General features: G+C 40.6%; 1 protein-coding gene across 8 annotated transcripts in view; it reads left to right on the forward strand.

Moving 5' to 3' along the window:
• The first annotated feature begins 504 nt into the window (after positions 1 to 504).
• ZNF275 (zinc finger protein 275) overlaps positions 505 to 15198 on the forward strand; it is a 58868-nt gene continuing 44174 nt past the window's right edge. For 2 of the 8 annotated variants that reach the window (XM_072627056.1, XM_072627061.1), the window contains exons 1-3: positions 542 to 718; positions 5093 to 5208; positions 7152 to 7229. The gene's annotated coding sequence lies outside the window, so the exon portion shown is untranslated. The other 6 variants (XM_072627057.1, XM_072627058.1, XM_072627060.1 and 3 more) reach the window with 6 other exon arrangements.

Consider the following 15198-nt stretch of genomic DNA (forward strand, 5'->3'; position numbering starts at 1 on the left):
TGTCTCACATGCTTTTTTCTCATTTGAACCATACGACAATCTGGTGAAGTCAGTGTTTTAATTATCCATCCTTTACAGATTAAAAAACTGAGACTAAAAGAGGTTGTGACTGGTGCCCAGGTTTCCAGGCCAGGGTTGAGGAAGGATTGGTACTGGGGCTTCTTGAGTGTGAGGTCAGGGCTCTGTCCACTAAGATATCTAGAACCCTCCCATGTAACAAGGGAATACAGTTGAGTAAAACAAAGTAACACCTCAATCGTTTGTGGCAGTGTATGCCTTATTCGGCACCTGTAGCCCTCCGCCTCTCTCCAAAGGAGGAGGCTTGCCTCGGGGTCAGTCAGAAGGCTGGAGGCAAGTCACTGGTCACTACATTGATCAGAGTTCTGAGGTTTTTCCATGCTGCTGTGGTCACCCTGTGAATTGGCTTTCTTGGCTCTCCATTCCCTCCTCTTAGTCCCTCCCTCCTTCTATCCTCCTTCCCAGTCCTCTCTCTCCGAGTGCCCCGCCCCTCCTCTGGGGCCTCCCCATCGCGGGCCCCTTTCCCCTCCTCTCCCCTCCTCACTTCCCAGGTTGCTTGGGGAGCTGAGCCACCGAGATGCGCAGACCTCCGAGGCATCATAGAGGGGTTCCGGAAGCTCTCAGCAAGGGGCTGCAGGCTTCCTCGGCTCTCTGGCCAGTGGGGGCACTTCCTGCCACGCCAGCACCAGCTCTGGCCTCGGTGAGTGCAGGGTGCGGGAGCTTGGGGCTCCGGAGGGCTCCGGGGGGAGGAGGGGCGGGGCACCAGGGAGAGCGCGGAATTTGGGTACCATTCGCTGAAGTCGAAGTCTCCTCTCCCAGCTTCAGTTTCCACATCTGTAAAATGGGATGGGTTTGCGTTACCCCCTTCTCCCCCGGCTGTTGTGGGGACACGTCTAATTAGCATAGTGTGGGGGGTGGGAGTCTCGGCACTTGAGTTCACATCCCGCCCCCGTCAGTGACTACCTCTGTGACCTCGGGCAAATCGCTTAACCTCCCTCTTTGGGCCTCAGTTTCCTTTTCTGTGAAATTGAGGGTGTTGAGCTGTGAACCTCTAAAGTTCCTGCCAGCTCCAGATCTCTGATCCCATAAGCTTTGTAACCATTAGCCATCCTGGGAATGTGAGCTGTTATTTCACAGCCTCTGACTTCTCCAACCCGCCCAGTGCGTACTCAGGCCATCTCCCATCCCCTACCTGTCTTCCTTGAGCCCCACTCATCCCTCCAAGCTTTTTGAAGGGGCTTGGAAGAGGAGAAAGGCGGGGTGTCAGCGTGCTGCAGTGGAGAAAATCCTGACTTGGCCACCGATTGCTACCTGGGTCACCTAGGACAAGCCTTTACCTCCTTGGGTCTTGGGTTACTTATCTGTAAAAGGAGGGGACCCTTTCCAATTCTGTATTTGGAATCCACTCAGATTGTCACAGAGAAAAAACCTTCTATTCCCCCTACACATTGTGTATGCACCTTCACTTTTTCATACCACAGGTGCCAGACTCTTGTCTGTATGTTTGCTGTTAGTACCTATGTTTGGTTGCTAAATGGGTGATGAGCAAGTGATCAATGGATGAGTGAAAACCTGTATCCAGGTGCCTGGGGAGTCAGGATATGTGTGGAATTCAGAGAGGAAATCAGGGATGCCTTAGTTATGGCCCTGGATGGTGAAATAGCCCTCACAGAGTTGGGCAGACTGGGAGATCAGGCTGTACCGGATCCAGTACCAGTATCTTCTCTGGGAAGCCCTCTCCCTACTCCCACCCCCTTCCCTTCTATTAGATGTAGAGATGCTCCTATCTGTGTACTTGGCTCTCCCAATAGAATCAAGCAAAGGATAGACAACAGAGACTGCTTCTCTTCTATTCCTTGTAGCCTCAGGGCTTAGCCCAAAGTAAGTGCTTAATAAATGAATGCTTGTTTATTGCCACCTGAGATTTTGTCCACATGTCAGGATTTACAAAATGCTCTCCTGCCAACACTGCTATGAGAAAACTTGTGTTAGCTCTAGTTTCAGAAAGGTTGTGAATTAATAAGGGTCATGTGGCTAGGAAAAGTCTGAGATGTCACTCGAAGTTATGTCCTCCTGTTCCCTGGTTCGGGCCCCTTTCTGACGTGCTAAGCTGACTTTCTTCCATCACAGGACAAACATTTTATGGTCGGGGTTATTCTGGAGCCAGCTCAGACTGGAAGTTGATTGTTAAATTTCTGTGTGAGCATTTTTCTTTTGCCCAGAAATCAGCAAATGCATTTAGGGTTAGAATCGAATCAGGGCTTGGTGTATTGTTTTGTTGTTTGTCTGGGCTTAAGAAATCGGTAGGGGACGTGTCAGTAGTGAAGATTAAATTTAAACCTGTGTGGTGTATACATTTTCTCTCTGGAAAGCCTGTTGTTAAACATTTATCAGCACAGCCCTGGGGGCTCTTCAACTTCAATACCTAGTATTCGAGATACACAGTTAGGTCCTCCACTGTATCTCCACTGTTTGGAAAACAAGACCATAAATTGACCCTAGGTCTCATTTGCTTGTGTTTTTGTTTGTAATTGTCTTCTAATCAGTTTATCTGTGTATTATGTGACATGTTGTAAGAACCCTGAGGGAGGAGAGCAGATCTTCCTTCTGTTCCTTTCCTGTTCATCTCCTTGCTCTTACTGTAAGCCTAGTCACCTAGGAGGTGCTCAATAAATGATCATTCGTTGGTCAGTTTCTTGTCCAATAAGTCAATGCTTATTCTCTTATTTTAGGGTTAGAAGTTATTTTGATGGAGGGCCATGGATCCTGATGCCTGTATGCACCCCTGGGATCTAGTCCTCAAAATCTTGACCTTTGACTACTCAGGCTGAGTCCATTAGGTTGGGGCATCTCTCAGGTTGTACTCCATTACCAGCTCTGGTTCTTTTCATAGCACCTGATTGGACAAAGCCTTATAATATCTCCCAAGGGATGGCTTGCATTTGTATCAGATCACTTTAAATAAGGATGGAAGCTCCAGAACTGGTTTTCTTGGGGCTCTGTGCAGGGGAGTCCAACAGGAAGTAAGTGGTGTTGAAACAAAAAGGGGAAATCAGTTTTCAAAAATTAGTAAGGCATGATACTGTCAGTATTGTCTTCCCTTTCCATGTACGTGCTACTGTTCATTTTTAGGAGACACATGTCAAAAATTTGAATGTTTCATATTATTTGTTATAGTGGAGAAAATGAAAAATTATTTAACCGTTTTATTAAGTGAAAGTAATTAAACAGGTCCTTGTGAAATTATTGGGAAATGAGCCATCTCTGATTCAGCCTGGATAATTAGGACAGGTTTAGTTTTTTTTTAACTATTTTATATTAAGGGGACAATTCCTCCCCCCAACTCTCCAGCCAACAATGATTAATACTATTGATTCCCTCAGAACTGTAAGTTTTGTAACATGCTGTGCGTCCAGATTTGGTATTCCTCAAAGAAACAATGTGAAATCAGTAGCGTAGTTATCATTGTCCTCATTTTACAGATGAGGAAACTGAGGCCCAGGGAAGTTAGATGACTTATTCCAGGTAAAGCGGCCAGTTAGTGGAAGAAGCAGGACCTGTATACAATTCTTTTTCTTCAATAATGAAAATACATATTTTTTAAAAATAAGCAGGATCACTTCAGAATTTTTAATTTAATTTTAATTTACTTTTTAACCTGATAGTAAACCAACATTAAATGGAGACTTTCGACTAAATGACTGTTGGGAATAGGAATTTTATGATGTTCAGTTATCTTATTCTTTATCTGCCTTTTTACTTATAAGACTGGGAAAGAGCTTTCTTGCATTTTCACTTTCTCCAAACCTTCCCCCATTTAAAAGTTTAGAATTAATTAGTTCAGAGGAAGAAAATATTTGTATTTTCTCTCAGCAGAAATGCTACTGCTTTTAAAAGCTGAGTTCCTTATTTAAGTTGCAGTCAACAATTTGTTGGTAATAGCTTTTCCTTAAAACATCATTGGTGAACACATTTTAAAAAATAATTCAGTCTTGTTCTTGAAAATTTTTTCTGGGTAGAATAAAAGAGGGAAGAGTAATAGCTTGTGCCATAGCTGACTTTTCCCTAATACTTGCAGATTGACCTATTATAAATATTGAGACTATCGTTGAGGGAATGAGCTGGAAACATTGCCAGGTGTCATCTGGTGGCAAGACTTCTCCACTAAGAAAACTGTGGGTGTTATATCTCAGGTCCTACATAGTCTAAAATCCTGATCCCAGTTCCTTGGTAATGTCTTCCAAAACCATGCTTCCCAACTTTGGGGATGTGGTGTGGGGGTGGGGCCTTAAATCCTTGTGGTCACCAGAGTATTGCCATTTTCTAGATGGCCTAAATAATGCTGCTTTAGTGGATAAAATGAAAAGCTATTATTAACCGTGCCTCTGACTTTGTGGTAGCTTTCAAAAATAGTATCCTTATCACTCACTGGATAACTGCTGTCACATGGAGAACTTTATAAAGTGGTCCTTGTGTTTGAAAAGGTTAGGGACCACTGTCTTTCTGGCATTTCCCAAGTTGTAATATATTTATCCTGGTTTGTTAATAATTTTCACAACCCCCCCCCAAACTTTAAACTTTGGATTAAATTCTTTTAAAACCTTTGTTTATCATATGATCTGATTGCTCCATAGGTCATATTGCACTGAGTCCATGGGAGCAAAACCAAAGGCGTCCCCTCCTTTCTCATCCTTTGACTGCTTCTCAACCCATCATCAAAGCCGAGCGAAGCTTTGGCAGCTCCAGGATCAGGACCCAGTGCTCGGCCTCAGGCCTGGGCCTCCACTGTCAGACTTCAGCCTCCTTTTATTCCTTCTTTGCTTCTTTTGATTCTCTTCCTTCAAATCTGAGCAGTCCAAGGGTGAGGACACTTGCTCTCCGTTTGTGTTTTGGAGGATCTTGTGCCCACATCTGTTCACCTTCTTCTACTCTCAGGTCTCATGGAAGAAGGCCATGTCCACTGTGAACCCTGAATAACTTGAGATGGTGTGAAGGGAAGGGTTGAGTGGGGTGATGATGTTTTCTTGTCATTTTGTATTTGGATTGCTTTCAAGAATCGATCTATTTTCTCTAGGTGATCTGCCTGCTGCTGCCAGGTGACTCGTTGTACCTCAGATGGGATCATAGAATAATAAATTTGGAGCTGGAAGGGACCGTAGGGGCCATCTAGTTTAGCCCCTTCATTTACAGGTGAGGAAACTGAGGCCCAGAGAAGTTAAATGACTTCTCCATGGTTGCCAAGTCTTGGTAAAATCAAAGGAAGGTTAGAATTCTTTTTACACTTTTTGTTTTCTGTTACACAAGCTTAGCACAGTGCTGGGCACATACTTAACTGTCAGCTGACTGACTTGTTGACTAACACAAATAATCTGCTGTAACAGTTTTGCCAAATAGTTATTTTTAAAACAAGTCTTTATATGCAGCAAGTTTACAAAGCAAAAAACCTGCTAAGGTAAATTTAATACCTTTCTCACTAATCTCAAGGGATTTTCCACTTATTCAACCTCTAGTCTGATGTATGGAATGTAAATTGCATGTTCCTTTTAAACAACATTTGATTCATAGTCAGGAAATATGGAATTGAGTCCTGAACCTTCTACATTCTGGTCACCAGTTTTGCCAGGGGCAAGTTATTCCTGGAGTCTGACTTTCCTTATGTATAGGAAGATGATCATGATACTTAGGTTAGCTACCTCCTAGGCTGTTGGATAGCTAATGTAGGTAAGGTGGGCTAGGGCTAGGGATTAGATTTGGGATTTGATTGGGGTGTGGCCATCTCCAGGGAGGCAGCCCCTTGGACCTTCTCTGCTACGTTTTTGGGGCCCAAAAGGGATTTTCTGTGTGCCACATGAGGTGACCTGCCCAGTGTGTGGCAAAGGCGAGAAGTGACCCCAACTTCCCTGACTTTGAGGCCAGCTCTCCAATCACTACTCTACCCTGTCTCAAGGTTGGTAGAATACTCTTTAACAATCAGCTGTCATCATTATCATTGAGAAGAAGTTTGGCTTAGAATTGAATGTCTTTGGTGTCATGGCTTCCACTGGCAGGCCCCAAATGATATTTTTAAATGCTAAATTTCTATTAGAGGTTAGTGAAAATAAAGATTTTTTTCCTATTGAGTTCAATGGCTCCCTGAAATCTAGCAAGAGGTCTATAGATCCCAAGTTAAGAACCCCTGCCATTGAGGATAGAGAACTGTCCTCAGTCAGGAAGGCCTGGGTTCAAGTTGTATCTGTAATACATACTAGCTTGGTGACCACAGAACTCATTACTGCACTCCCCATGCAAGTTTCTAAAATTATCAGTTGCAGAAAGGTTAGTTGCTGATCAGCATAGTCAAGAGAAATGCTTTCCTGGGAGTAAAAAACAGGTCTGGAAAAACAAAATAATTATAATTATTATCATATAATGTGACAACTATGATAATAATTTACTTAAAGTATATTTCTTGCAATATATACACAGAACTAGTGTTTTGCAGTTTAGGTGACAATTGAAGCCCTTTCCTCATTTTCTGCAGCCCCCTAGTATCTCCAAGAAAAGGTACTCCCTGAACTAGAGTTTCTTTTTGAAAGAGAGCTTTAACCTTATCTAGCTGTGGTTTTCAAACCCTTTTTGCCCTTAGGGAGTACTAAATCATTCATTCTTTGTTGTGGGGAATGGACCACTGAGCTTTGAAGTTGTCACAAGCCATTAACGAGGGAAGGAGCTCTTCACTTTGGGGCACACCTTGATACACTTTTGAGAGTCTGGGAGCCCACGACTCCGCAGATGGCATTTTTCCAGGCAATAGTGAGTCATCTCTACCTTAAGCTTACAAAAATGTCTTTTCTCCTAAACAGCTTTTCAGGCTCTTTTTCAGATAGAGATTTGTTTTCATCTATTTTGGAAACTTGACTGTATTTCATAGTTTCTCTGAATTGTCACTTTTCATGTTTTTGTGTAGGGGCACTCTCAACAAGTTTGTCGGGGTTGCCACCAAAAGCCCTATTTGAGTGCCTTCTCCACTGTGCCCCAACGATCCATTTACTGCCAGTGGCCTTTGTTCTGATATTTGTTCCCATTGGCCTGGACCTTATTTAGGGTTATGTGCATCTGTCACTCATCGCTTGTATATCTCTGTTCCTTTCCAGGCTCTTCACTAGTTGAGAATTTGACCTGCTTGTCTCCGGCAATTACTATTTTTCCTTTTACTTATAGCTGCACAGCAGGTTAGTGGAAAGCAAGACTGTGCCCCTGTCTTGGGTTGTGAAAGTAGTGCTCCTTCCTTGTCCAGCTTTTGGATGTGAACTTCTGAATTTTTTTATTTGCGTCAAATTTCTGCTTTGTTATTGTTAATAGCTTCCCCCCCCACACCTCCTTTCTTGTTTGTATTCATATCATCCTGCTCGTTGGTTGTTCCCAGTGAAGCTTCCTTTTGGTAGAGGCTTTGTATACATTCCATAAGCTTGACAACTAAAGTGAACATTGAATTTACAACCACTTTTGAGATTAAGGTGACTGAACAAATATATTCCCAATCGGAATCGGCGTTAATTCTTTCCATATTCTGCCCCTTCCATTTTGCATTATTTGATATAAAACTTTTTTACTTTCTAGCAGAGTTTTATAACTTTGCATAGTCTAAAAAATTGCTATTACCTTGTGTAATTTGTTGCATGTTGCAATATTTTCATCCACTTGTGATTTTTAAATAATGAAGGTGAAGTTGTCATCCTTGCCCTTACTCCCTTTTTGTTTTGAGCTTCTGTTGTCATGGTGCTCTGGAGATCTCATACCCATTTTGATAATGTGGCAATTGATTGTATTGTATGCAGGTTAATGTTAAAGTAACACCTTGCTTCCTTGAGACTCAACAGTCTATTACCCTCATGGCTTTGGAATAGATCAGAGAACTAGCAGATAGACAGAAAAAAAGGAGTCCAGTTGTCACAAAATCTCTGCATTTTCTTCTCTTCTCATAGGATGACCCTTCAGCTACTCACTGAGAGCCTATTTAATCTGATAGCCTTGATTTACACATGCTTCAGAAAAGCTTGATTAGCTATTTTTCCAGCCCTCAGCAGGTCACAATGGAGGTGGGGACTGTTAGAGGTAGGGACACTGAGTACAAGTGCCAGTGCCAGGGAGGGAAGAAGCAGAAAAACAGATGCAAATACTCATGAATGTCCTGTAGAGCCATTTAATGTCGAAGCACTCAACCCCACACAGCATAGTAGGCCTGGTGACATCACTGTACTACAACCCAGTATGAACACAGGGTCCTCTAGAAAAGAGTTCTACTTAGTGTGCTTCATTTAAGAAGGGAGACAAGAGTTCATTTTACAAAGATTGCCACTCAGAAAGGTGAATTTTTTAAAGGTTGATGTCTAATGTGACTTGACCCTCAGGTACCTGGAACATGTAGCTAATCCGAATGACTTGGCCTACGTGGAAAGCTGAAACTTTCCTGTATCCTTTGAACAACTGTTCAGCTTTGTCAAGACAATTTACTTAGTGGATTAGCTTTTATTTTCCTGAGATGATCTTTATCAATGATCATCAATGATGATTGGCTTAATTGTAGGGTTCTCCATTTCCATGGGTCCCTTAGTCTCTAGAATGCATAGGAGACTTAAAATTTGGGAATCAATTCATCATTTTCTTTTGTTTTCATGAGATTTTTCTCTTCATTTTGACCCTTTTGTTTTGTCTCATAAAATCTTTTATTCATTTGTTCAGTTTTATGACGAAATCTGGTGGGACTTTTCTTGGAAATCCCAGAAGAGAATTCTGTCATGTAATCATTTATTTTGCCCATCTGTAAGTTATTTATTGGCTTACATTCATTTAGATCAAAATAGACATCATTCAATATACTTATTCTTTCCCTTTATACTGCTTGGTGTGTAAAAGCCAACAAACTTTAGCATTTTGAAGAATTGCCTTAAATGGCATTGTGCTATTTCTCTGGGGGAACAATGGTATCTCTGATTTTTCCAGAATAATTTTAATGAAATACAAGTATTCCCTTGTATGTTCTATGCTACACTTTTCTAAGGAAGCTGTGCTATTCTCTGTATCATGTTTTAGCATATTGCTAGTATTGAATAATTATCTTTTATATGTAGTTAATGTTTATTATTTTTCTTAGGAAAAGATTTTTAGTTCCCATATTTCTTTGTAGTGTTATATGTGCAGTAAAAAACTGGATTTGGAATCAGAAGATCTGAGTGCAAATCTAAGCTCTGCTACTTACAGCCTGTATGGTGTTGGGCAAGTCATTTAATTTCTGTTCCCTCATCTCCAGAATGAAGCTGTAGGCTAAGTTACCTCCAAGGTCCCTTTTAGTTCTAAATAGAAAAGCATTTTCCTTATGTTTAGGACCTGACTTTAGACTATGTTACCCTCATTTTATAAGCAGTATTGGCTTTTGGTGTCTTTGCATTAGCATATTGTAAAATAGTGTGTAATGTTGGCATGATTTTGAAAGCATTTGCGGGGTAAGAGGGATCTTTTCTTTTTTGTGATTGCTTTAGTTTCTGTAGTAGGGACACTGAATTCTTTTATGCCTGACCTGTTTCGGTTCGGCACTCCAGGCATCTAGGAATTTTTAAATGTTCTCATATTCTACCTCACGGGATATGCAGACACAGTCTCTCTCTCTCTCTCTCTGTCTCTCTCCCCCCATACACATATATACACATACACATATACATACATACAAATATAGACACAGAGAGACTTTGTGTGTGTGTGTCTGTCCCAAAAGTCTTAGTACTGTCTTAAGCCTTAATAGCTTAAAAACAGCACTAAGACTGTTGAAACATCTGAACAAGGCTTTTTAATTTTTTTAATTACTTTGCTTCCTCATATAATCTTATCTCTTTAGCTAATATTGCTTTTCCCCATTCTCTCTTTTCATTTCTTTTATAGTCTGGTCCAAGGCCCATCTACTTGTTTCAGTTTTTCTTTCAAATGACCAGTGCTTAGATTTCATTCTTTTGACTACTTTTTTCTTGGTTTAAATTGCTTGATTTCTGTTCTAATCCTTATAGTATTCTGTTGAGCCTGCTAGGGGTGGAAGGGGTTGGATTGGGGTGGGACGTTAAAGTTGGTTATTCATTTTCTAGCTTCCGTTTCCTGAGTTAGATGGTGAATACCTTTTTTAAAAAAGTTTTTTAATGACATTCAAATTGCTTCTTCCCTTAGTTCTGCTTTGGCTGCTGCCCTTAATTGGCTTCACCTCTGGCATGTCATTCTTTGCTTTTACTGCCTCCTTCCAATGTAAGCAGTTGTTTCAGGAGTGATTTTCTCAGTTTCTGTGTGTCAGCTATGCTGGGCTTTTCCGTTTTCCCGTTGTTAATGATACTGTACTATGAGTTAGCAAAAATGCTCATTTATGGGCGTCTGTCCTTACATACTTATTTATTGCCTATTTGACCTATTTCAGGGAAAGTTTCTCAGGATGGAGAGAAAGATTTCCCTGCTCTCTCTCAATGGGTTATTTAGATAGTCTGACTGGTACTTGGTTTAATTTAAAAAAAAATAAAAGCTAAAATTTGTATAGCATTTTCAAGTCAGCCAAGTTCTTTTCAGCCTCTGAACAATTCTTGGAGATAGTTGTTATTATTGTCCCCCTTTACAGATGAAGAAACTGAGGCTCAGAGAGGTATCACACAACGAGTAAGTGTTGGAGGTAGGGTTTGAACCCACATCAGTGGCCAGTAGATAGTGTGCTGGCCCTGGAGTCAGGGGACCCAAATCTATCCTCAGATACTTCTCAATGTGTGACCCTGCGCAAGTCACTTAACCTTGTTTGCCTCAGTTTCCTCATGTGTAAAACGAGCTGGAGAAGGAAATGGCAAAGCACTTCAGTCACAAAGAGTTGGACATGACTGAAATGACTGAACAACAACTTCCTGTCTCCATGCCTACCATGATGCACTATATCAGGTTACTTCTTGTACTGGTTTTAATATTTGCAATTTGCTAGATTTGTCCAACAACAAGGTATCCATATGTCCTAGTGTTATTTATTGTCTTACCTATTATTTATATATATAGTATATATATATTTTATATATACAGTTTTAATAGACATTCTCTCCAGAATTTGGAAGACTTTTCATTGGAAGATTATTAAAATGATTCCATTTATGGTTAAATAGCATGTTCTTCATCTTGTGACTTTTTTTTTGCTTTAAAATAATTTTCATGCTAAGTGTGTATACCTGCTTTTTGTCTTTGTTGGACTTGAAAAGTGAGAGCCTCAAAGGAGGGTGGGCTGCCTTGTGAGTTGGAAAGCTCCTCTTGGAGCTGGCAGAGAATTGGTATGTCAAATGGGTGGCAGGAAGATCTCAAATGTCCTGAGGCTGCATTTCTCTAGGCAGATGGGTAGCCTTGCCAATCCAGGCCAGATTTCTTGGTTTCTGTGGAAGGATTTCTGTGGTGCTATTTGTCAAGGGATAATTGATTACCTATTTAGCAATTTCATATCCTTTCATATGTCCCTAAGCTATTTTAGTGGTTTAATTATGCAAATTAAAATTATTCCATAGGATTTTCTACTTGATATATAAAATTAGTCACTTTTTTTCCCTGTTGACCTATTTTTTTTTTTTTAGCATTGAAAAAGTCCCTCCTGGAATGTTGCTCCTTCCTGCATGCCTTTGATCTTGACATGTCTATCCCCTTAGCATGCCTAGTTAACTCCCACCCATTCTTCAAGGCCCAGTTTGTGAATTTGTAGGCAGCACCCAGCTACTTGTGGACTCTTGATACTCATTATCTCAATCATTGGGCATTTAATCATGCAGTGCTTTGTGACTTGTCCTTTGTTGCTTTAATTGTCACTGAAATTTTACATTGGTGTTTAATTTTTGGTGAGTTTATGCTTTGTCTCTTGAAGTATGCTGTGAGCCCCTAGTAGTACTTTTATCATAGTAGGCCTCCCTCAATAAATATTTGTTGATTGATTGACATTAGTCTGTATGAATCTTTTTTATGCAGTCAGTTTTCTATGTGTAGCATATATTAGTTTTTTTAATCCACTCTCCAGACCTTTTACATTTCATCGTATCATTAAGTTCTTTTACAATTAATGAAACAAACGTGTTTGCTTTTGCTTTTCCTTTCTCATCTCTCCTCTTTCCATACCAAACCTTTTTTATTTTTGACAATTTCTGTTGAGGGTGCCAGGTCAGTAAGCTCAGAATCATCCTTGACTCTTCCCTCTCTCACTTTCCATCTTCATTTAATTATTTGCCAGGTGTTGTCTTTGAGTCTACCTCCCCAACATCTCTTGCCTCCATTACTAGTTTGAGCCCTCATAAGCTCTTGCCTGAACTATTTCATTTTCTTCCTAATTGGTCTCCATACTTTTGACTCTCTTGTCTCAAGTCCATCCTTTGTATAGCTGCTAAATTGCTCTCTATCCTCTAGGGTCCTCTGTTAGCTCTAGGATAAAACATGAACACTTCTGTCAGGCATAGAAAGCCCCTTATAGTCTTCCTCCCACCTACCTTTCCCAACAGTTCACATTACTCCACTTGCACATAGTAGGCCTTTAATACATCTTGATTGAATTAAATTATTAATAGTGCTTTTGTTATATAAACAATCTATATAGCATTTTATTGTTCTCAAGCCTCTTTCTGCATACTATTAATGAAACACATTTTATTTGTAAATCAACTATACCATAATAATTTAGGGGTGTGGAAGCTTGCACCATAGGTCTTGCTATCCCTCACCTCATGACCAGCCTTCTCTTGGTGAGCCTGTCTGAATTTAGCTAGACTGTTTGGTCGTTGAGGAAATGACCAAGACATATTTATTGACGTTGATGAAGTGGGCCCTTAATAGAGCTTCTCCAGGTTAGTTAGCTTCCATTCCCCCTTCCCTTTTATATGTTCATTACAAATGCTACTGTGAATCAAGTCTTTTGTTATTGTACTGTTGGATGGAAAGTGGGTCTCTGAGGCAGGGATTTCTGGGAATGGAGTGCTCTTTGTGAGCCTCAAGCCCCTTTCAAAGCTTGACCTAGCCATAGATTGGAAGGTGTTTCCCCTTACTGAGGCTGTTTTTATGATTTAATTGAACCATGGGGACTGTGACCAATTTGCCAGTGTGGTTGTTGGGAGGTCTGGGACTATACTGTTTACACAAGATGTGTCTTTGTAAAGATCTTTTATTTTTCCTTAAAGATTTTTGCCCTATTTTGTTTGGATAGTGCTTCATTTGGGCTATGCTTCCATTTATCTTTTCTTTACTCACCTGCTCATTTTATGGAACATATGGAGTGATTTCCTTTGGGGCTTTCTTGCATGTATGGTATTTCTGTGAATTGAAGGAAACTTCTCCTTGGCTGATTTTCTAAGTTCTAGGGGTTTTCAGTTGCTATAAGGTTTTTCATTGCTAATTGCTTAGATTAAAAACATTTTTTCCTGCCATCTTCCTCTTTCTTGTCTTCTACTTTCATGAGCTACTTTGCTGTTATCTCCATCTACTCTCTCCTGAACTCCAGCTTTGTTTGTATCACCAATTGCTGGATGTCCTATAGGTATCTCAAACTCAGCATATCTAAAACAGAGCTCATTTTCCTTTCTTCCCTCCCTCTTTCCTTCCTTCCTTCCTTCCTTCCTTCTTTCCTTCCTTCCTTCCTTCCTTCCTTCCTTCCTTCCTTCCTTCCTTCCTTCCTTCCTTCCTTTTTCTCTCTCTCTCCCTCCCTCCTTCCTTCCTTCCATTTTTTCTTCCTTTATTTCTTTCCTTCCTTCCTTCCTTCTTCCTTTCTTTTTTTTCTTTCATTCCTTCCTTCCTCCCTCCCTGCCTCACCCCCCCAGCTTCATCATGAAGAGTTTGTTAAGTGCTTACTCTGTGCCTAGCACTGTGCTAATGTGGGACTATGAAGAAAGGCAAAAATCTTCTCAGCTTTTCCCCTGTATATAGCTTGTTTATATATTTGTTTGCTTGTTTCCTCCATTAGACTGTGAGCTTCTTGAGGGCAGGGACTGTCTTTTGCTTCTTTTTGTATGCCCAGTGCTTAGCACAGTGCCTGGCACATAGTAGGCACTCATTAAATGTTTACTGACTGACTGATGAGGGAGACAACATGTAAATAGGAACAAGCAAGAAGGAAGGTAATCTTAGAGAAGATGCAAGCCACTGGAGAACTGAAAAAGGCCTCCTGTGGAAGATGAGATTTTAGCTAAATCTTTTAAAGAGTATTTATTTTTAATCTGAACTTCAAAAACATCACATAAAATGGGCATAATGGAATAGGAAGAAAAGGCTTACATGAAAGTGCAGAGAGCCCATTTTTCTTTTGAAGTTATGATTGAGTCAGCCTGTAGCTTTTAAGCTATCCTACGCGTTTCTATTTCTTTTTGGTCTTCCTTCTATTTTCTTCTGCACATCTTAAAAAAAAAAGATACCCCAATAACCCTCTTTTCTTTTTTTGTTCCCCCTTATTTATCCTTCCATTTGAAAAAGAAAAGAAAAACAAAGCCCTTGTCAAATAAAATAAATTCTCATTTTAGCCATATCTGGAAATGTATGTTTTTTCTGCACTCTGAAGTCATTGCTTCTCTGGTAGAAGTGGGATAATAATGACTCATTGTCAGTCCTTTGCAGTCATGGTTTTTCATTGCATTAATTAGAATCCTCAAATCTTTCCAAATTATTGTTATTGTATAATTTATTCTCTTGGAAGAACTCATTGTCTTTCCCCTTAAACCCACCTGTCCACAGAACATTCCTATTTTTGTTGAGTGCACCACCATTCTTCTAGTCACCCAGCCTCACAACCTGGGGCTCATTCTAGACCTCAACTTCCTTCACCTCCACTTCTGATCCATTGTCACTTCTTGTGAATTCTACTTTCATAACATCTCTTCCATCCATCCCTTTCACTGCACTTCCACAGCCACCACTATAGTTTGGGGCCTCATCTCCTCTTATCTGTGCTACTGCAATGGTCTCCTCATTGGTCTCTCTTCCCCTGGCTTGTGCTCTCTAGTCCATCCTTCCCAGATGTGCCAGAATGATAATACTAAAGCACACATCTGACCATGTCACTCCCTCATTCACGAAGCTCCAGTGGTTCCCTGGTATGGCTAGGATCAAATATGAACTCCTTCATTTGACATTTCAAGCTCTTCACAATTTCACTCCAGACTCATTACATATTATGTCTCTTCA

Source organism: Notamacropus eugenii, chromosome X, assembly GCF_028372415.1.
Source record: "Notamacropus eugenii isolate mMacEug1 chromosome X, mMacEug1.pri_v2, whole genome shotgun sequence".
Taxonomy (NCBI): domain Eukaryota; kingdom Metazoa; phylum Chordata; class Mammalia; order Diprotodontia; family Macropodidae; genus Notamacropus; species Notamacropus eugenii.